Source organism: Bidens hawaiensis, unplaced genomic scaffold (genome assembly GCF_021521415.1).
Source record: "Bidens hawaiensis isolate Kalapana, Puna unplaced genomic scaffold, B.hawaiensis_p1.1 tig00027332_1, whole genome shotgun sequence".
NCBI lineage: Eukaryota > Viridiplantae > Streptophyta > Magnoliopsida > Asterales > Asteraceae > Bidens > Bidens hawaiensis.
Genome location: NW_027494422.1, coordinates 158,936 through 182,190, shown reverse-complemented (window position 1 = coordinate 182,190; position 23,255 = coordinate 158,936). Strand labels below are relative to the sequence as shown.

The 23,255-nt window shown below is 37.0% G+C and overlaps 1 pseudogene; it reads right to left on the bottom strand.

The window, feature by feature from the left end:
* Positions 1 to 736: 736 nt before the first annotated feature.
* LOC143575283 (structural maintenance of chromosomes protein 3-like) lies at positions 737 to 20,807 on the bottom strand (annotated as a pseudogene).
* Positions 20,808 to 23,255: the final 2,448 nt, after the last annotated feature.

The following is a 23,255-nucleotide window of genomic DNA, read 5'->3' as shown; positions in this document are numbered from 1 at the left end:
AGTGCGAAAACTCGTGTCGGCACGAAACCTCATCCGAGCCAAAACCTAAACAGATCTCGTTCCAATCCAAAACCCGTTTCAACCCGAACCTGCAATATTTCCATAAGACACTAACCCACGTCGACCACATCTTTAAATTTGTCGACCTATTTTGACCCGAAAATAAGAATGTGGAATTTCATGTGACTCATTTTGACCCATTTAGTTAAAACCTATGACCCATACCAACCCATATAATTTTTAAAACAACCCAAATTGACCTATTAAAGTGGTTTGGGTCAAGATTACCACCTCTAGGTTTTATCTCTAACGAGTCAAACAAATAAAAACTGAAAACCATTCGAATGAATCTAAATTGTACTCCCTCCGTCCCATTATAAGTATCGAGGTTTGAAAAGCACAAATTTTAAGGTGGATTGAATATTTACTTTTTTTTTCTTACCAAATAACAATAATGCCCTTGAAAAGTGGGTCAATCAATATTGTTTATTAATGTTAGTTGTGTGTTTAAGGGTAAACTTTGGAAATCAGCTAATAAATTTTGAAAGTATACACTTGTAATGGAACAAACAAAAAGAAAATTTGAACACTTATAATAGGACGGAGGGAGTACTTAACAAACAAAACTTAGCTCCTATAACATTTTATTCAAATAATTGTATAATTTTCAATATAATTGATGTAACATTTGTAAAACATAATGTAACAAGTTAACTTAGACTTTACCAGGTGCAGCTCATTCAGCATTATGCGTTTGATCGTGCTCGATGAAATCCAATGCTTCCTCCACGGTCATAACATTTACATGACTAACACGGTTTTTGTGAGTCACACCATATATCTTGTCAGCAACTTTCACAAGCTCGGGTCAAAATGTGGTTGCAATGAACTGTGTACTTTGCATATCTGCGAAGCGACGAATGATATCTAGAAACATGTCGTCAAGGATGCAAATAATAGAACAAATGAGACAACACACGCGAGTGCAAGTCAACAATTTATTTGACTAGCTAGCACTAAATAATAAAAGTGACAATTTCCACCTATTTACTTTTAAATGGATTAATCTCTTGAATCATTTTATGTGGAAAATTTGATCATTATTATTAAGGGGAAATAGCATAAAAAAAACTAGTATACTTTCTGTTTTTCTCGTAAAAGTTCTTTTAACAATATTTACACATTAAAAACTCTCCATATGTTAGATTTTTTTAAAAATTGTTAGGGACTTTTACGATAAAAAACAGAAAGTATGTTGGTTTTTTATAGTATTTGCTCTATTATCAAAACTTCAAATATTTGGCAGGATACTTCCAACTGCAGTTCTATACTGAGGGTCTAGTGCCGCGTCTATCTCATCAAACAGGAAAAACGGCGCAGGATCATGTCTTTGAATGGCAAATATAAGTGCCAATGCAACCATAATCTTCTGAACACCGGACAATTGCTTCATTGATTGTCTCCTCCTGTCCCATGAAAGAAACCTACAATATTAACCTTAAATCAAAATGAACCTTTGCACATACATGTTCAAAACATACATCATGCATGCCACCTCTAACTATGATAAGAGTCGTAAAAAAACCCAAGGCCAGCTCGTTAAAAGCTTAGATCAAGCCAAACAATCGAAGCCCGAGCCTTAAAGTAAATTTGTTTAACAAACAATCTGGCTTTATTATTTATATAATTCATGCCCATGGGCCGGCCAAGTCATGCCATTGTCTTGGGCCTCCAACTTTGTTAGGCCTCCAATTATTATAATATTGTTATAACATGTATATAATATATGTGTTAAAAATGGGTCACAAACTAAAATGAAGACCCAATTCCTTTTAGTTATGTATTGCTTATGTTGAATGCTTGATAGGGTAAAAATCAAAAAACAAAAAAACCAAAAAATATATATTTACATACAAAATTCTTGTTTTTTATTTTATAAAAAATTTTAAGTTCATCAACTATAAACTTAATAGTTTATTATTGCCGGTTCCAAGCCCGGGTAAAGGAGGAGGGTTTATATCAAATTGTTTTTAAAAAAGGCCTAATTCACTTTAGAGGCTTCAACATTTTAATTCACTTTAGGAGGTGTTTGGGATTCCTTATTTCCACCAACTTATAACTTATAAACTTTTTGAAAAGTTAATAATGTGTAAAAGGTGTTTGGCAAACCATAAGGACTTATGGTTTTTAACTTATGGCCAAGGCAAACTAAGAGAGTTTTGAAAAGTTATGATTCTCTAACTTATTAACTTAAAGGGTATACTATTCCCAAGCACTCCTTAAAAAACAACTTATTAACATAAGTTAATCCAAACACTTTTATACAAACTCCTTTTCAAAAAGTCATAAGTTTATAATTCCTTTTCACATAAAGTCCTTTTGAACTTAAATAAGGAATCCCAAACACACCCTTAGGCCTACAAGGACGTTGAGACGACCCTGATATAATTTATGTTTAATGTGTTAAAATATTTATTTATATGAAAATAATTAGTAGTAAAAAATTATAATAATATAACTAAACAATGCACACTATGTTATATATAAAACTATAGTTTAAAAAATATAAAAGAAAACACAAATGTATATAAATTAATGAATGAATATTCAACAAGCCGAGCTCGGGCTTGTTTACACCCATAAGTCCTTTGATAAAAGAAAGGTTCTGTAGAGAACACACTTGCCTTTACTTTTACACCAATGTATTTTTCGACAGGCTTCTTGACATCATCCTGAGGTACATCATTGTCATAATCGTTATCAGCGGGTTCACCATCCTGCTTTGGAAGACATAAGAAGTAAGTTAGAAATCCCACAAGGACGGAAAATGTACGTATAAAGGAAACTAAAAACCCGACCTTTTTCTTCATCATGATCAAAAATCCATGACCGCCTTGCTCAAGTTCAGAAAATACATCTCGAAAATGCATAGCCAAGCCTTCCAAAGTACTTTCAATATATTCATCGTTGCGTTGATCCAGTATTGATACAAGTTCTTTGATTTTCTGTAAATAAGATTTTGAAATGGTTTTTATTAATGGAATAAAATACCAGTTACATAAGCTAACATAATTTACAATGTAAAAGATTACAACTAGACGTTCAATGAATAGTTCATGAACCATTCAACGGGATGTTCATTTATCTCCGTCAATTCTAAATTCGTTTATCTTCATTCGTTTACATTCAATTATGTTCGTTAGTTTATGTTTGTTCGTATATATTTGTCAATATATTCATTTAATTATTATTTGTAGGGTGAGGTTAGTGTACAATAATTACTCAATGTACGATAGGTATGCGAGACACTCAAATGCAAAAATACTAAACGCTCAGCCAAAAACCTAAAATGCTCAAAAACGGTTTTCGTGAAGAAAAGTAAAAGGTTGATCGATTAACGATCCAAAACTGTTTTATTTCGGTGAACCAATGATTAATTGGATATGTATTGACGATTTCGAGATCTTGTGATGTGATTTCGTGGATCGATTTCATGAATATAAGTATTCTTGTACCTAATGTACGCTAAGCAATTATTGTATTCTATCTTTTCTCATTATTTGTATCATTACAACTTAGTGTAGTTTTAATAACTTTTTAGGCCTAACGCACTGTTCTTCACATTACTTTTACGAACGGACACAAACAAGAAAATCACGTTCGTTTGATCGTATGTGCTCAATTGATTGTATGCTTACAAGCCTACTTTCATTTCCTTTTCATATTTTTTTCTCAAAGCTTAAAATTAAGAAGTGAAAACTAATAAATAAGATTAATGTTACCTCATCACCAGCATCAAGTTCTTGTAGTCGCTTCTGGAGTTCTTCTCTTTCATCCGAAAAGTATGCATACTGATCAAGTGCTTTCTTGTTTGCATGACTAAACTGTTTTAACTTCTCGTTGCACTTGCGCAGCATTTTATATAATTCTTCTAAGATTTTCTGTTTGTGCCTGCATTTGATGTGTTATTGTGTTAACAACTCGTTTACTTACTAATGGATCGATTTGAGTCTATATTTTTTTCTTTAACGGGTTAAAACGATAAAATACAAAGATGACTAAAAGGAGGGCGTATGAGCTAACCGATCAAACGGATTGAAAACCACCAAAAGTGTATTCAAATATTACCTAATAATATAGTTTCATAATCATATTTTACAGACTAGTTATAAAACAAACTAGACAGGATGTGTTCCAAATCAGACCAACGAAAAACTGAGCCAACAAAAACCGAAAGTTTGTTTATACATTTTAAGTTTTTGGTTTTAATTTGTAAATCTGTATTTTAAAAAAAGTTATAAAAATCTATAAAAATAGTGATACCTAAATACTGTAGCCCAAATGTATAATAATCAATAAAAATTTGGCCCATTTACAAGATTATAAGCGTTTAAAAGAAAAGAAAAAAACAAAGAAAATAACAAAGTTACAAAATTATCACTGACTTAACGGAAAAATAGATGGGGTTAGAAAAAAAATATTAAAAATGCAAATTTTTGAAACTAAGGTAGCCATTTGCACAACATAAAGAATATGTACTAAAGTTGCGTAATTAGTCAAACCACAAGTACTAAAATGGCTACCACAGGTACTAAAATGACACTTAACTCTGATCAATAAATTACTAATTAATAAAATGATGTAGTAGGTGAGTGTTAAGCCAAAACTCACTATATGGGCCAAATTGTTTTAGCCCAAAACTTTCAAGCCCAAATGGTAAGACCAGCACCAAACGGTTTTAAGAACTCATTTATTAATTTTTGTTTTGTTTTGTTTCGATTTGAGCCCAAACTGACTCATGACCACTCCGCTTTTAACGCGTACAAAGAACCATACCCAACCCGACCGCCCAACTCATTTTGCAAGTTCTATTGGCAGATATATCAGCCAATGATAACGAAAATTCAGTTAAGTCAAATAGAATGAAGGTCAAGAGACTATGATTACGTTTCAAGTGCGTCTAATGATAACGGACCCAAATCTCTGATTTTCTCGGTGAGCTCTTCTTGCTTTGCTAACAAAATGTTTTTTCTACTAATAAGTTGCTCCGCTCGTTTATCCTCATTTTGACGGGTCTTTTCGCACTCTTCTAAACAAGCCTGCATTACAAGAAATGTCTTACTATCAACAATCACAGTTTGGTTAGGAAATTGATTTTATAAAAACGATAATCGAGCAAAAAATTTGAAACTTATATAGATAAAATTACCTTAACCAATTCCCGACGAGCATCATTAACTTCTTTATCATAAATAGTATATTCTAAAGACTTCCTCAGGTTATCAAGCTGCTGATACTATAGAAGTATATTATTTTCTCCGTGATTATAGCTTCATAGTCAAATCCTTTTAATGTCATTTATATTCCTTTTATTTGGTTTCCATATGTATAGCACAATTCTTGGCTTGATTGTTGGACTACTGTGTATATAGGGATACTTCTCCCTCATTGTAAATGCAATATTGATTATTATCATTACAATCTTTTACCATAACACTTTTGTTATGGCATCAGAGCAGTAAAGATCCTCACGATCAAATAAAAAAAAATATAAAGAAGAAGAATTGTTATTTGCCATGGCAGGTGGTAAAGAAGACAAATCCGGGAAGGGTTACGAAGGAGGCTCAGACCATGAATCTCCATATTACCTACATCCCTCATACTATCCAAGACAGATGCATGTGAATGACGTGTTGACTGATGGAAACTACAATGATTGGGCCCAAGAAATGCTTAACTTCTTGTTTGCCAAAAACAAGACTGGTTTTGTGGACGGGACGATAAAGAAACTAGACCAAGGCTCACCTAATTTCATGGCATGGTTGAGATGCGATGCCATGATTAAGGGTTGGCTGAACACGGCTATGGAGAAAGAAATAAGGACGAGCGTAAAATATGCTGCTACAGCCCAAGGCATGTGGACCGATCTGAAGGAACGATTCGGGAAGGCGAGTGCGCCTAGGGCGTATGAATTAAAACAATCACTATCCACCACAAAGCAAGAAGGTACCTCTGTCTCGGCATACTTTACCAAGCTTCGAGTAATCTGGGATGAAATACGTGTTTTCGGTTCCTAAATGTGAATGCAACGGTTGTACATGTGAGGTAGGGAAGCAACTCACAGATCTAAGAGATAAGGAAAGGTTGTACGAATTTCTTCTCGGTTTGGATGCTGAATTCGGAACCATTCGAACCCAAATATTGGCTATGCAGCCAATACCCTCTCTCACGAGTGCCTTTCAATTAGTGAAGGATGACGAACAACAAAGAGCTATATCAGGAGGCAAGAGATCAGTTCATGAGCCAGCAGCTTTTCAAGCGCATGTGCCTAGTAAGCGCGATCAAGGTCAGTCACTAAATCGCCCTAAGCTCAGGGATGGAAAACGAGGTGTAGGGGAACAAGCGGAGCATTGTACTTTCTGTGGTAAAGATGGGCATAACAAAGATGAGTGTTTTAAACGCATCGGTTATCCTGAATGGTGGCTGGGAAAAGGAAAATCAGAAAAAGTGAAGACAAGGGCAGCTTGTGTGGAGGTAGAAGAAAGCCCGGTACCGGGTTTAACCAATGCTCAATATCAACAGTTTGTGAAGTTCTTTAGTAATAAAGATGGGACAACAGAAGAAGAAGCAACACCCGCAGCCAACATGGCAGGTAACTTTGGTAAAAAAGGTAAATGGGTTATAGACTCGGGTGCCACTGAGCATATAATATATGATAATGCCTTATTAAAAAATAAAATAAAAAGAAATTGTGAACCACCCGTCACAATACCAAATGTAAGGCCCCGAACCCGGTAGCCCTACTTTAGCGTCGGATTTACTCATAAACACAGTTCTTACAAATCAGAGTTCATTAAAACTTTCGCGGAATATAAAAACTTTCTTAAAACATTTCATATCAAAACACGTCTTGTCTTAAAACATCATTTTGCCTTTCAAAATAAACGAAACATTAAACTTAAACATCTTGAGTCTTCCGATGCCAGCCTCTTATTCAGTGCCACGTGTCTCCTGTAAGGCCCCGTTACCGGTAGTCCTACTTTCGTGTTGGATTTACTCATAAACACAGTTCTAAATATCAGAGTTAATTAAAACATTTGTGCGGAATATAAAACTTTCATAAAACTTTACATAATTCATAACTTGTCTCAAAACATCCTTTGTCTTTCAACATTAAAGCATTAAATTAAAACATCATAAGTCTTCAGATGCCAGATTCTTGTTCAGTGCCATGTGTCTCCTCAAGCGAGCTGCCTCATCCTACTCACCTGCATGCATACTAAAAGTCAGCTACGCTGAGTGAGTTCTAGTTAATCGCATAATCATACAATACATTCTTACTCTTCATACTTAATCTCTTAACTTTCTTTCATATACACCTAAGTGCTTTTACTTTCATTTTTACTTTCATACTTTCTTTACATTCATAATCATACGTTCATTTTTACCTTCATGCTTTCCTTACATACATAATCATACTTTTTAAAGAGCCTTTCGCCCTATAACCTCACAGATATTATAAGGGTCTGGTCCCTAGTTTTCGAATATTAGAAGGGTTCGATTCCCTAACATCACAGATATTATAAGGGTCTGGTCCCTATCATCACAGATATTATAAGGGTCTGGTCCCTAGTTTTCGAATATTAGAAGGGTTCGATTCCCTAACATCACAGATATTATAAGGGTCTGGTCCCTAGTTTTCGAATATTAGAAGGGTTCGATTCCCTAACATCACAGATATTATAAGGGTCTGGTCCCTATCATCACAGATATTATAAGGGTCTGGTCCCTAGTTTTCGAATATTAGAAGGGTTCGATTCCCTCTTCGTTACCATACAACCATACATCATACCTCGAGTATTAGTAGGGCTCGGTACCCTTTTCGTAACCATACATTATCATTTCTTTCTTCTATTATCTCTATCATGTTCATACACATAAATATACATAACATACTTACCTTATACATAGCGTTACAACCTGACAGTACGTGCAATATCCGAAGATCGTTCACGTACTATCAAGCAATCATTCATACATTTCACATTATCCACATAAGGCATACACTTATCTCTTAGGATAAGTGTATTAACAAACATATTGAGTATGCACACAGCCCCGAAAACGTAACACATAAATGGGGCTAGAAACTCACCTGAACACGGTTACGTTCTCCGTTGATCGTAATCCCTTTCTTCAGTTGTGCACGGCTGACTGTATAACAAGTATACATATCAATTTAACTATCACTACTTGTAACATCTTTCTAGTCTAAATTACTACCCACAACGAACGGGGGTCCGGGGGCAGCGCCCCTGGCAGCGGGGTCTAGGGGCGGCAGCCCCTAGCAGGGTCCAAGGGGCAGAGCCCCTGGCTGGGGTCGAGCTGGCAGGTCAGCTTGGAAAAATTTTATTTCCATTAAATGTTTTAACATATTTTTCATTAGATTTTTAATTTATTTTCTAATCGAACTTGACTTTAGGCGAAGTTAACCTTAGGCGAACTTAGCTTTAGGCGAAGTTACCAGCTAGGCGAACTTAGCTTTACAGCGAAGTTGCCATCAGGCGAACTTGGCTTCAGGCGAAGTTGTCATCAGGCGAACTTGACTTTACAGCGAAGTTGCCATCAGGCGAACTTGGCTTCAGGCGAAGTTGTCATCAGGCGAACCTGGCCTCAGGCGAAGTTGTCATCAGGCGAACTTGGCCTCAGGCGAAGTTACCAGTTAGGCGAACTTAACCTTACAGCGAAGTTGCCATCAGGCGAACTTAGCTTGCAGGCGAAGTTCATCAGGCGAACTTAGCTTGCAGGCGAAGTTCGTCACTTTGAAGGCGAAGTTGCCCAGATGAAGGCGAAGTTGCCCAGGCAGCCGCTGTTTTAGTTTCTGATCGGCATTTCGAGCGATTTTAACACCCTTGCTATGGTTCAATATCACCCACTACGCTACCCGACCATTTTTGGTCGTTTATACACTAAAAAGCTTGGATCTTTAAACTTCAAAGATCAAGAATCATACCTTTTTGGGCTTGTTTGGATCTCGTTTAGTTGCTTATCACCACTAATCGCCCTCTCTCTCACTCGGGTCTGCCGGATCTGCCCGGATCTGCCTTCGGTCCGGCGGCGTAGTTAGTGTGGTATGTGTGTGTTTTTGGAGTGTTAGGGAGTTTGGTGAAAAATGAAGATATTTTGGGATTTTGGGGGTATTTATATCCCTGAAATCCCATTCTCATTTAACCCCTCTCAATTAATCCAAGTCCAAGACCCGCTCCCTACCCGATATTAATTAATTACGCGAAATCACTAAACATAACTTCCTTTATTCATCATTAAAATTTTTTAGGATGTTACATCTCCTCAAGCGAGATGCCTCCTCCTACTCACCTGCGTGCATACTAAAAGTCAGCTACGCTGAGTGAGTTCTAGTTAATCAAGCAACTTATCATACAACCACTACATGCATCATATACGTATCCGAAGACACGTAGTCCACTATCTAACCTGCTTACCTTACCACTTAGCCTCTTATTTACACCTACCACCTTACCACTTTGCCACTTTAATAACGTATAACGTTATGCCACTTTGCCACTTTAATAACGTTTAACGTTATGCCACTTTGCCACTTTGCCACTTTAATGACGTAGTCACATATAGGCTTACCCTACCACGTACTATCGTCATGCCACTATCACTCTTACTACACCCTTGCCACTTCTAACACGCTTTACCTCTACTTATCTACAACATGCTTCATATCATTTACATAATAAGCAAGTCACATCATAGCATACATACACACTAATAACCACTTAGCAATCACTGTCCTTGGCGATGCGTGCAATATCCGAAGATTGTTCACGCACCAACAAGTATTATATAATAGCTACCTCGTATAACATCTATAGCATACACTTACCACTTAAGGTAAGTGTATTCACACTTCACATCGAGTATGCACACAGCCCCGAAAACATAACAAGGAAATGGGGCTAGAAACTCGCCTGAACTCTGCCTCTTCCTCCGATAGTTGTAAATCCCTTCTTCAACTGAGCTCGGCTGACTGTATAAGTTACACGTATCAATACTCGCCTGATCTAATCTGGCGGCCTGGTATTAGCTTACTTTTACTTATCGCTTATAATTTATTTTCTAATCGAACTCGACTTTAGGCGAAGTTAAACCTTAGGCGAACTTAGCTTTAGGCGAAGTTAAACCTTAGGCGAACTTAGCTTTAGGCGAAGTTAAACCTTAGGCGAACTTAGCTTTAGGCGAAGTTAACCCTTAGGCGAACTTAGCTTTAGGCGAAGTTAACCCTTAGGCGAACTTAGCTTTTAGGCGAAGTTGTCATCAGGCGAACTTAGCTTTTAGGCGAAGTTGTCATCAGGCGAACTTAGCTTTTAGGCGAAGTTGTCATCAGGCGAACTTAGCTTGCAGGCGAAGTTCATCAGGCGAACTTAGCTTGCAGGCGAAGTTGTCGGCTGCAGCTACTGTTCGTCCTTAATCATCTTCGTTTCTTAACCAAATAACTCGATTTAGGTATCCACGGAATCGTCTGACCAGCGCCTAAAAACCCCAACCATCAAATCGGCCTAACATCGATGTTTAAGGGGTGCGATTTAGGCATATAGGTTACGGGTTCTTTTATCAATCAATTAACCCATCAAATCTTAACCATTTTCAGTAAGTTTAGCTTTGTAGGATTCGTTTTTACCATACAAACACCGATCTATCATTTCTATACTAATCCAAACCTAAACGAACATGTTCTCGATATAAACGTACCGTAAATGAGTCGAACTACGAACACGAGCTGGTCTTGTTGCTTTGGTTCGTCACGACGATCTAGCACCAACGAGCTCGGGTCCTTGCCTTTGGATCTTGGTTCGGGTTGTGTGTGTTTTGGAGTGTGCAGAGATTAGGATGGATAAATGGATGGAATGGAAAGGATTGGGGTTTAAGGGGGTATTTATACTCCCTTAAGCCCATGGACCGAAGGCCCATATTTCCTTTTGGTCCATATCTAATCCCATCTAATTATCCTACTAAGTCTTCATATTTTGCTATTATTATTATCATTCCACTAACTCGTTTATTTCACCCGACAAAATAATATATTAAATATTACTTTAGAAATTTCGGGATGTTACAAGTCTTCCCTCCTTAAAGAGGTTTCGTCCCCGAAACCTAGCTTATTTCTTGCAAAAGGAATACCTTTTTCTTTATAATCGCACACTTTATTGAATCACCTTTGCTTTCTGAGTTATCCTTCTTACTCCCGACTTTGCAGCCATCGAATGGTGGTCATGTGTTTTAGCTATTTAAGTTAGCTTGTCCATGAGGCTCTCGATGTCTCAAGTCTCGTCTCGTCTTTCCAAGGGCTTCCTTTGATGCTTTTGTGACAATTTGGCAACTCTCTTAGCATATCTGACTACAAGCTCCAAGCGTGACTTCTTCATTACTTTTTGCAGTTGGAGTCATGTTGTTTTCGTATATCGCTCTGCCTCAGATTCTTCTCGTGTCCGCCTCTTTTGTAACAGTCATCTATCTTATCTCTAAGGAAACACAAATGTTATCACTCTAGGAATTATTTAGCACATGATTCATAAGGTAAGTAGTTAATGACGTTGATCAAGTGTAATTAACTATTTGCGTTACTCCTCAGGTTCTACATACTTCCCTTCATGATTTCACTTGTGCTTGTTTATACTCTTACACAGTTAATCAGTTAAGATCAATTAATCCTATCCCTAACCTGCACTCATTCTTCATTTAGCAAATAAGCCAACATTAACATACACCATTTACCATACACTTTACCTTTACTGAGCTTGCTTGAGTGACACATGGCTATCTTGAACTGGCATCTTCTTTCTTTCTCATTTTAAATCCCATTCTCTGTTCGAGTCTAAGCATGTAGGATGCTTAAATCTCTCGAACTTATGCTCTGATACCAACTTGTAAGGCCCCGAACCCGGTAGCCCTACTTTAGCGTCGGATTTACTCATAAACACAGTTCTTACAAATCAGAGTTCATTAAAACTTTCGCGGAATATAAAAACTTTCTTAAAACATTTCATATCAAAACACGTCTTGTCTTAAAACATCATTTTGCCTTTCAAAATAAACGAAACATTAAACTTAAACATCTTGAGTCTTCCGATGCCAGCCTCTTATTCAGTGCCACGTGTCTCCTCAAGCGAGATGCCTCCTCTACTCACCAGCGTGCATACTAAAAGTCAGCTACGCTGAGTGAGTTCTAGTTAATCAAGCAACTTATCATACAACCACTACATGCATCATATACGTATCCGAAGACACGTAGTCCACTATCTAACCTGCTTACCTTACCACTTAGCCTCTTATTTACACCTACCACCTTACCACTTTGCCACTTTAATAACGTATAACGTTATGCCACTTTGCCACTTTAATAACGTTTAACGTTATGCCACTTTGCCACTTTAATGACGTAGTCACGTATAGGCTTACCCTACCACGTACTATCGTCATGCCACTATCACTCTTACTACACCCTTGCCACTTCTAACACGCTCTACCTCTACTTATCTACAACATGCTTCATATCATTTACATAATAAGCAAGTCACATCATAGCATACATACACACTAATAACCACTTAGCAATCACTGTCCTTGGCGATGCGTGCAATATCCGAAGATCGTTCACGCACCAACAAGTATTATATAATAGCTACCTCGTATAAGATCTATAGCATACACTTACCACTTAAGGTAAGTGTATTCACACTTCACATCGAGTATGCACACAGCCCCGAAAACATAACAAGGAAATGGGGCTAGAAACTCACCTGAACTCTGCCTCTTCCTCCGATAGTTGTAAATCCCTTCTTCAACTGAGCTCGGCTGACTGTATAAGTTACACGTATCAATACTCGCCTGATCTAATCTGGCGGCCTGGTATTAGCTTACTTTTACTTATCGCTTATAATTTATTTTCTAATCGAACTCGACTTTAGGCGAAGTTAAACCTTAGGCGAACTTAGCTTTAGGCGAAGTTAAACCTTAGGCGAACTTAGCTTTAGGCGAAGTTAAACCTTAGGCGAACTTAGCTTTAGGCGAAGTTAACCCTTAGGCGAACTTAGCTTTAGGCGAAGTTAACCCTTAAGCGAACTTAGCTTTTAGGCGAAGTTGTCATCAGGCGAACTTAGCTTTTAGGCGAAGTTGTCATCAGGCGAACTTAGCTTTTAGGCGAAGTTGTCATCAGGCGAACTTAGCTTGCAGGCGAAGTTCATCAGGCGAACTTAGCTTGCAGGCGAAGTTGTAGGCTGCAGCTACTGTTCGTCCTTAATCATCTTCGTTTCTTAACCAAATAACTCGATTTAGGTATCCACGGAATCGTCTGACCAGCGCCTACAAACCCCAACCATCAAATCGGCCTAACATCGATGTTTAAGGGGTGCGATTTAGGCATATAGGTTACGGGTTCTTTTATCAATCAATTAACCCATCAAATCTTAACCATTTTCAGTAAGTTTAGCTTTGTAGGATTCGTTTTTACCATACAAACACCGATCTATCATTTCTATACTAATCCAAACCTAAACGAACATGTTCTCGATATAAACGTACCGTAAATGAGTCGAACTACGAACACGAGCTGGTCTTGTTGCTTTGGTTCGTCACGACGATCTAGCACTAACGAGCTCGGGTCCTTGCCTTTGGATCTTGGTTCGGGTTGTGTGTGTTTTGGAGTGTGCAGAGATTAGGATGGATAAATGGATGGAATGGAAAGGATTGGGTTTAAGGGGGTATTTATACTCCCTTAAGCCCATGGACCGAAGGCCCATATTTCCTTTTGGTCCATATCTAATCCTATCTAATTATTCTACTAAGTCTTCATATTTTGCTATTATTATTATCATTCCACTAACTCGTTTATTTCACCCGACAAAATAATATATTAAATATTACTTTAGAAATTTCGGGATGTTACACCAAATGGCGAAACTATTGCCGTTGAAGGTAGAGGAAGTTGTATGTTACCGAACGGCCTGGTGATTTAAAATGTTCTTCATATTCCAAAATTTAAATGCAACCTATTGTCTGTTAGTAAATTTTCACAAGACCTTCAATGCGCTGTCACATTTTTCCCGGATTTTTGTGTCATGCAGGGCTTACGTTCGAGGACATTGATTGGAGCGGGTGAATGCAAAAGTGGTTTATACAATATGGGGATGGTGGAAACAAAGAGGCATGCTATGATGACTACTGTTAGTACATGGCACAAGCGGTTGGGTCATCCATCAAACTCAAAACTATCCTACGTTGATTTTTTTTAAGAATGTTTCTTTAAGTTCGAAAGACTTTTGTGACTCATGTGTCAAAGCTAAGTTTACGAGATTGCCTTTTCCTATTAGCACCACACAAACGAATGCTTGTTTTGACTTGTTGCATTGTGATGTGTGGGGTAAATACCGAACACCTTCGTTCACACGGGGTAGCTATTTTTTGACAATTGTTGATGACTTTAGCCGGGCCGTGTGGGTTTTTCTTCTTAAACATAAACATGAAGCAAGTGTTTGCCTCGTTTATTTTCACAAAATGGTACAAGTCCAATTTGAGAAAAATATTAAACGAATACGGTGCGATAATTGGGGGGGGGGGGGGAATTCACCTCAAATCACATGCTTGATTTTTATGCACAGAACGGGATTATTCTTGAAACCACATGTCCACACACACCACAACAAAACGGTGCGGTGGAACGAAAGCACAGACATTTGTTGGAAACGGCACGAGCGTTAAAATTTGAGGCTAACTTACCAACAAGATTTTGGGGGGAATGTGTCTTAACGGCTACACATGTAATAAATAGGTTGCCATCCGAAGTGATCGAGAACAAGACTCCTTATGAAGTATTGTACAACCAAAAACCCATTTACGACCATATGAGGATTTTTGGTTGTCTTGCTTATTACAAATATACGGAGACAAAAGGCGATAAGTTCGAGGTAAGGGGGAGACCGGGGGTCTTCTTGGGCTATCCTCAAGGTACGAAAGGCTATAAAATCTATGATCCACGTCTTAATAAAATTATAACATCTAGAGATGTTAAATTTATGGAGAATATTTTTCCTTTTTCTAATGAAATACCCGAAGAAAAAGAAATCTTTATTTTTCCATCAAAGTGGGAAGAAAATATGGAGACAATAGCAACACAAGTTGAGCCAACTGATGAGCTCACTAAGTCCACCACTATTCCGCAAGTGACATCATGCAATCAAAATGTTGAATATGAGCATGAGTCTAATTCTGAAAATATTGAGCAGTGGGCAGATGGTGTTCATGAGCCCAACAATGAGAATGAAAACCCCAGTGAAAATAATAATGAAGCAGAAGGACATGGACCAGAAGTTGAGAACATGGAGCAAAATAGCCATGATGCAAATGTACCAACGCAGAAAAGAAATCGTGTCCGCCCCAAGCACCTCGATGACTACGAAGTTAATCTTCCCTCATCTATAAACCACGAGCATTCCACCTCCAATCAAACGTTCTCAACGGTACATCCCTTAGCGCATTTTATTTCTTATGATAAATTTACTAACAAGCACAAAGTTTTTTTGGCGGCCATCACCTCGCGCGATGAGCCGAAATATTATCATCAAGCCGTTCGAGGTGAAAAATGGAGACATGCTATGAAGAAGAAGATCAAGGCTCTTGAAGAAAATGATACTTGGGTATTACAAACACTACCGGAAGGAAAACGGGCAATCGACTCAAAGTGGGTTTATAAGATAAAGTATAAACCAAACGGGGATATAGAGAGATACAAGGCGCGTCTTGTAGCAAAAGGTTTTACGCAAAAGGAAGGAGTTGATTTTCATGAAACCTTTGCCCCGGTGGCAAAATTAGTGACTGTTCGGACTCTTCTAACCGTGGCTGTGAAACGAGGATGGCATATTCATCAGTTGGACGTAAACAATGCTTTTCTCCATGGAGATTTGCATGAGGACGTCTACATGAAAATACCACAAGGCTTTGGAAAACCAAGTGATAACCGAGTTTGCAAACTAAAGAAATCTTTGTACGGGCTTAAGCAAGCATCTAGAAATTGGTATAAAAAATTTACGAACTCCTTATTGGAAATCGGCTTTAAACAAACAGGAGCCGATTCTTCTCTGTTTGTTTTCAAAACTAAGGATGCTTTCGTTGCTGCGCTCATTTATGTTGATGATGTGATTATTGTGGGAGATGACTCGAACAAGGTAAAAGAAACTAAAGTTTTTCTTGACAACAAATTCAGCATCAAGGATCTCGGCGCGTTAAAGTTTTTTCTTGGAATTGAGGTTGCAAGGACAAAAGTGGGAATGGTGTTAAGTCAACGCAAATATACACTTGACATTCTTGAAGATGCGGGAAAGACGGGTTGCCGACCGAGCCCATTTCCCATGGAACAAAATCTTAAACTTGGAAAATGTGATGAGGAGCCACGAGTTGACTCAAGCCAGTACCGAAGACTAATAGGGCGACTCCTCTATTTGCAAGCCACGAGGCCCGACATAGCCTATGCAGTTAATGTTTTGAGTCAGTTTGTTAGTGACCCGAGACAAAGCCACATGGAGGCTGCCAACAGGGTACTTCGTTACCTTAAGGCGACTCCGGGACAAGGAATATTAATTTCCAAAGAAGGAGGGCTCGGCCTAACCGCTTATTGCGACGCTGACTGGCTCGGGTGTCCTATCACACGAAGATCCAGAACCGGATATGTATTGCTCTTAGGGGGCGCACCCGTGTCTTGGAAATCCAAAAAAACAGTCCGTTGTGTCTCATCGACAGAAGCGGAATATCGCGCTATGGCCAACGCGGTTAGTGAAATACTATGGATGCGGTGGCTATTAAGTATACTCGACGCACCTCTCGGTGGTTCAACCCCTTTGTTTTGTGACAATCAAGCTGCACGCCACATTGCAAATAATCCCGTCTTCCATGAGCGAACCAAAAACGTTGAGATGGATTGTTGTTTTGTTCGTGAACGAGTTGATTCGAAAGAAATACAACCGAAGAAAATTCATACTAAAACACAAATTGCCGACGTCCTCACAAAGCCATTGGGAACCAAGCAATTTCGTATACTACTCGACAACTTGGGCTTTCAAGATCTACACGCTCCAACTTGAGGGGGAGTATAGAAGTATATTATTCTCTCCGTGATTATAGCTTCATAGTCAAATCCTTTTAATGTCATTTATATTCCTTTTATTTGGTTTCCATATGTATAGCACAATTCTTGGCTTGATTGTTGGACTAATGTGTATATAGGGATACTTCTCCCTCTTTGTAAATGCAATATTGATTATTATCATTACAATCTTTTACCATAACACTTTTGTTAGATACTTCTTCAACTCGGCTTTTTGTTCATCTAGCTCGCTTAATCTCTCATCCAAGTATTGCAGGATTTGAATTATCTGATTTTTCGCATTTCCTGATCTTATAACAAAAGTAATAAAGTATATAAGAAAAGATTAACCAAATGCAATAAATAATATACCAATCTTAAAAATCACTTGCCATTTTCTTGCAACATTTTCAAGGTTTCAAGATGACTCTCTTCATAAACACGAATACCACTTATTTCCATTAACAGATCCTGTCGTTCCGAATCTTTCATCAAGGCCAATGATGTTATCTGCAAAAAATGCATGATTATTAAAAAATACACACTTCACCTGCGATCAAAATATTCAAACGGATGAGATGTCATACGCTGTCTTGTTGCACGACAATATGGATTGGAAAGAGAGAACCGGGCACTTTCCAACAGATTCTTAACTTCGGTTTTCCTACAATGATGCGTTTGCTTCTTTTACATGACATTCAAAAAAAGATAATAAGATAATTCAAGTTATAGATCAATTACGTGGTTCTTACGTTATATGCTCCCCATCCAAATAATATTCATCCTTTTTAGTACCAACGGTTCTTCGCAGCCGCAGCTCCTTGTTATCAACCTTCAAATCACAAAAAATAAATTTAGCAACCATTAGTACTATTTAAAAACTAAACTTATTTCCGTGCAGACGAAACACAATTCAATAGCAATGCATAAAAAAGTAGCAAAACTCATCTGGCAATAAAACAACTAATAAGGGTGACTAACATTTTATGTGTTTTGATCAACTACTTCAAAGCTACGAAGTTGTCTGTCCTGATAAACTCTATTTTTCGGTTTATGACCAACATTTTCTAAACTAAGAATACAATTTTATTGTGGAACATAAAAGGATATATGACTATACACTTTTAAACTAAATGTAACAAATGTTTCATGACGAATCACTCACAAAAGTTACACATTTACATCTCCTCATTCTGTCGGTCACTATAGTTTTATGTGTTTAGTCTGCTATCTATTATAGCATCTTAATGTCATATCCTTTGTTTCATTCTACTTCATTTGCAATCTTTTAAGCATGTGTGTGCAATATCAACATTGTGAGCAACCATCTTAGCAATATGTGAGAATAGATGATAATTTACACGTATACAAAGTAAATATTATGCCTACTAATAAATGATAAACATTACTGGAATACGATTGTCGGTGTTATCAAAAACAATCTCAACGGACGCTGGTAGAACTGTGTGTCCTGCTCCTTCCTGTGCAATGTTCACATAAAACTTATTATTTTATACTGCAAACAAGTTGATATAACCATTTTATAAGACCATAAAAAGATAACCAACATACATGGAGGAAGGCAAGCCGATCTTCAACACACGGGTTATGAAAAGGGTCGCTTATAACAAAACGAATTGCTGCAAACGTAAATCGGGTAGGTTGAGATGCAACAAAACGAGCGAATAAATAGATAGTTAAAAGTTATTGAGCTGCGCGTACCATGAAAAATATTAGACTTCTCAGACCCATTTGCACCAACTTCAGTTTAAATTTGAATAATTATAATCATAGTGCAAAGATTATCGCGAAAAGAATACATAGTGTTAACTTAGTTGAATCTTTTCAAGAACGAATTGAACCAAAACACAAACAAACACACAATTTTAGGATGAACGTTCGTATTATTATAATCAAGAAACTAGCTAACTCAAAACTCGATTACAACAATCCCTCATACGGTTACCTTAATCATGGTTATATATTTATAAAGGTCACGGTCCACAACAGGTCCAACATAGTTATTAAAAGCCCTCGCCTCTTGCGCCTATGCCCATTTTTCAGGCTAGGCTCAATAAATGCGCTTTTAGTTCCTAGGCGAGCGCTTCAGCATTGTCTATGCCAAGAATATGAGAAGAAAAAAGCCGAGAAAAAACGTAAGAAGTGCTATTAAAATTTAGATCTAGGAGAGGTCAAAGACATTATATTGATACATTTTGTTATTCAAGTTCTGGAATTACATTTGAACCTTGAATATTTTAGAACTTTTGGTACTAATTAGATGATATCAAATGTTATATATAGCTTTTGTTTATTTTATTTGAAGAATAATATTATCTTTCATATACATAATTTATAGTGTTTCCCAACTATATATTGTGCGACAAGAGTTTCCCAACTAAACTAAAGGGAAAATTTTATAGGGTCGCAGTTAGACCTGCAATGCTATATGGAATAGATTGATGGGCTATCAAGAAGGCACATGTGCGGAAGATGGAGGTAGCAGAAATGAGAATGCTATGCTGGATGTGTGGGCACACAAGGCTAGACCGAATAAGAAACGTTGTGTTTCAGGAGAGATTAGGGGTAGCGAACATATCAGACAAGATAAGAGAGTGGAGATTGAGATGGTTTGGACATGTGAAGAGAAGACAGACGATGAACCCTGTTAGATCCGTAGAAAACATTACTATAGAGGGGAGGAGAGGTAGAGGACGACCTAAATTGACTTGTGATGAAAGGATTAGGCATGATATGATAGACCTAAATCTCTCAGAGGACATGGTTGAGGATATGAATTATTGGATGACTAGAATTAAAGTTAAGGATTTTTAGGGAAAAATGAATACTTTAGGACGTCTATTTACCTTGTTCTGATTGCACACAATAATGGTATTTTCTTTTCATATATTATTATTATTATTATTATTATTATCATTATTATTATTATTTACTGTTAAACTTTGATTTCCTTATATTCCCTCAGACATATGTTTTTAGAGCCGAGGGTCTCCATGGAAGCCACCTCTCTATCCTATTTGGATAGAGGTACGGTGTGCCTATATCCCATCCTCCCCAGACCCTACTTATAGCTTTGCTGTTGATGGGACTTCACTGGGTATGATTGATTGATATACATAATATATTTTAAATTTTTTATTCAAGTGCGTTTTTTTTCTTCAGGCCCTCTTTTTTTTTGCGCCTTGCTCCTAGGCCCTAGGCGAGGCCTATGCGCCTTGAGTGCGCCTAGCACATTTGATAACTATGGGTCCAACCTGGTCATCTCTACGTGACGAGCCTATTATAATAATATAACAAACATCATTTACAAGCCACGATAACGGATAAAGATAAATACGAGAAAGCATTACATGAGAATAAAAGAGTATTATTGGTAAAAGAAACATGAAAAAGTATATCATACCAAGACAGTTAACTTTCGGACTGAAATCTTCGATAGCAACTCGTTCTTCATAGCCCTTAAACCCTTCGATAATGACCTGCAGTACAACCCCACAAGCAAATGCAGATGATATAATTAGACGAATAATGAATAACTCAAGACAAGAAGAAGCTATAATTAAAAGGTAGAAGTTAGAAGCAAATAAAGTAAAGGAACTAAAACAATTACCTGTTTTATGTACATTCTGATATACTTATAGCTTGCTTAAACCTATAGGTAATCATATTGAAAATGTGTCAACATAACTTAGCTAATGTGAAAAAAACAACATGATCATAAAAGCAAGAATGATAATACATTTCGCAAATACGACCAAAATTCACTAATTTAAACTAACCATACTCGAAAGAATTGGTCGAAAGTGAAAATTTATGTATAAAATTTGGTGTGTGTATTTATGAAATAATATATATAAAATTCTGATAGGATTAATCTCGATTAAACCCTATTAATCCTGATTAATCTATACTTGATACGCCGGCGGCCGACTAGCGCCTAAAATGTATGATAATCAGTTGTGATGAGCAAGGAATAACTTACTTGACCAAGGAGAAACCTAGTACTGCTGTGTGAGTATCTGTTTAACTCTAATGAGGTGTAGGGATTCATACTTATAAAACATTAAATCAAATACAAAAACATATCATGGCGGCTATCACTTTGACGGAGAATCCCAAGTTATCAAAATCATATATGGAATGAAATAAATAATGTTAGGAAAACATAAAAACTCCGAAAAAGTTTTAATAAAGGTTATGAGCCGTAGAGTAACTCTATTAAAGTTCAGGGATAGCAATGTAAATCTGATTGAAGTTCATAATTATTAGAGTAATTGACTACATGTTTGATCCATGTGGTTTGTAGATATTGCATGTTCGAGTCTCAAACTTAACTAATGACAAACTTGATCCCAACAGTTATAAACTTATTACGAAGGTGGTCTAGATCTAGGAATTTTGTAAACTATGGTGGTACTTACCCGCTAACACCATTAGATGGCTGGTACCTGATCGAAGAAAGATTCGGCGTGCGATAAGAGGAAACTTAAATTCTCAAATGACTTGAAAAGATTAGGCAAAAAAATCATCAAAATTCTAAAGTTGAGATGTGGAAACGATTATCAGGTTTGTTACTTATTAAAACAGGTGGAAAGGATCGGTAAAGGAAAATTAAAGTTGTGTAGAACCAGAAGTGTGAAGGTAAACTTAGGCGGTGTTTGTTTTTTTAAAAAAAAGCTCTGCGGGAGCTCTTTTGTTTGAAATCCATCCATAGTTATTTTAGGTTAGAAGCTAGGGGTGTGCTAAGTCAGTTCGATTCGATTACAGGGGTTTTATCATAACCATAACCAAGCTAATTTAGCTATGGAATATTTCTTAACCATAACCATAACCAAATTGCCAGTTAACCTTCGGTTATGGATCACTTTCAGTTAAGCTTGGTTGATTGTCCAATGTATTTTGCTCTAGTTGAATATGGTTCGGTTATGACATTCTAAGCTCAATTACGAAGTTTCAAAGCTAAAATATGTTGGTTTCAAGCTTGGTTATAGTGTTCTAAGCTATTTTGTAAACAGTTATAGCAAATTTAAATGTTTAAAGCTGAAAATAGATGTATATGATACAATTGTGTTTCTAGGTCTTAGTGCTAGCTATCTCGTGCTTGTATAAGTGAAATTTATATTCTTTTCGGCCTAACCCAAAATATCGTAGCCTCGTAGGCCCAACGTACAATATTCAGTTAATTATTAACTAACAAAAACCTTTTGGCCTAAATTCAATATATTTTGCCTTTTTTTTCGGTTCAAAATTTTCAAGCTTTAATGAGAAAACAAAAAAAACCGAAACTGAACCAAAATAGCAAACCCAAAACGGAATAAACCAAAATGGAACAGTACATACTGGTTTTGGGTTCGAGTTTAGCCAAAAACTGAACTGACCCATGCATACGCTTAGTAGAGTTTGCTGGTAGCTACTTGTACATTGAGTAATAATTATCCTAATCAAATCCCATCAAACGATCAAGTCTTAACATAAAAAAAAATAGATTATGCATTTCTTCATTCAACACAAATCCTCTGGTCCATGTAACCATGTTGAGCCACTACACCTAAACATACACAAATTCTTGTTAATAAGTGACTTTAAAATAAGGAACAAAAGTAGCCAATTTTTTTAATGGGGTTTTAATAATAAAAAAAAGGGTAATGATTTTTTATATTTTGCATTATGATTTGTTTTTAAGCAAAAACTCCTAAAAATAAATTAAAAAAAAACAATAAAAAAAATCATAACTCAAAATATAAATAAAACACGAAAAAAGTAAAATGTTTTCTCCGTTGTCATCGTTCATATAAAAAGGAGAAATAAACCGAAAAGTTGACGAAAACGAAACAAAAATCAAAACTGAACTGAATTGATCGAAACCGAAAAAAAAAGATCAAAACGAAACTAAAAACCTGAAACCGAACATAAATGAAATTGAAAACATCTGGCCAAAACGAAACAAAAAACCGAAAACGAATCCGAAATCGGCCCGTCTAGTGCGAAAACACGATAGAAACCGAAACCCAACTCGTCCGGTGCGAAAACTCGTGTCGGCACGAAACCTCATCCGAGCCAATACCTAAACCGA